Genomic DNA, 964 nt, shown 5'->3' with positions numbered 1-964 from the left:
GGCCCTTGGCTGAAACTTTCTCCGGGCCGCGCAACACGCACTTTCCGCCGGACGCCGGTCCCAAAGCGCCACCCCGGACCACCACAAGGCTACAGCCACCATCCCCAAGCGCCACCCCCGACCGCAGCAAGTCGACCGCCACCAGGCGACAGCCACCATCCCCAAGCGCCACCCCCGACCGCCACCAGGCGACAGCCACCATCCCCAAGCGCCACCCCCGACCGCCACAAGGCGACCGCCACCATCCCCAAGCGCCACCCCCGACCGCCACCAGGCGACAGCCACCATCCCCAAGCGCCACCCCCGACCGCCACAAGGCGACCGCCACCATCCCCAAGCGCCACCCCCCGACCGCCACCCCCCGACCGCCACAAGGCGACCGCCACAAGGCGACCGCCACCATCCCCAAGCGCCACCCCCCGACCGCCACAAGGTGACCGCCACCATCCCCAAGCGCCACCCCCCGACCGCCACCCCCCGACCGCCACCAGCCGACCGCCACCAGCCGACCGCCACCAGGCGACCGCCACCAGCCGTTCGCGGTGTGCGCCTCCGGCGCCACCGGTCCCCAAGCACCATCCCCAAGCACCATCCCCGACCGCCACCCCCCGACCGCCACCCCCCGACCGCCACCAGCCGACTGCCACCAGCCGACCGCCACCAGCCGACCGCCACCAGCCGTTCGCGGTGTGCGCCTCCGGCGCCACCGGTCCCAAGCACCATCCCCAAGCACCATCCCCGACCGCCACCCCCCCGACCGCCACCCCCCGACCGCCACCAGCCGACCGCCACCAGCCGACCGCCACCAGCCGACCGCCACCAGCCGTTCGCGGTGTGCGCCTCCGGCGCCACCGGTCCCCAAGCACCATCCCCAAGCACCATCCCCGACCGCCACCCCCCGACCGCCACCAGCCGACCGCCACCCAGCGACCGCCACCCGCCGTTCGCGGTGTGCGCCGTTATC

This window comes from Syngnathus floridae, unplaced genomic scaffold (genome assembly GCF_059516105.1).
Source record: "Syngnathus floridae isolate MCC-2025c unplaced genomic scaffold, RoL_Sflo_1.0 HiC_scaffold_185, whole genome shotgun sequence".
NCBI classification, from domain to species: Eukaryota; Metazoa; Chordata; class Actinopteri; order Syngnathiformes; family Syngnathidae; genus Syngnathus; species Syngnathus floridae.
Note: the sequence above shows the minus strand (reverse complement) of the source record.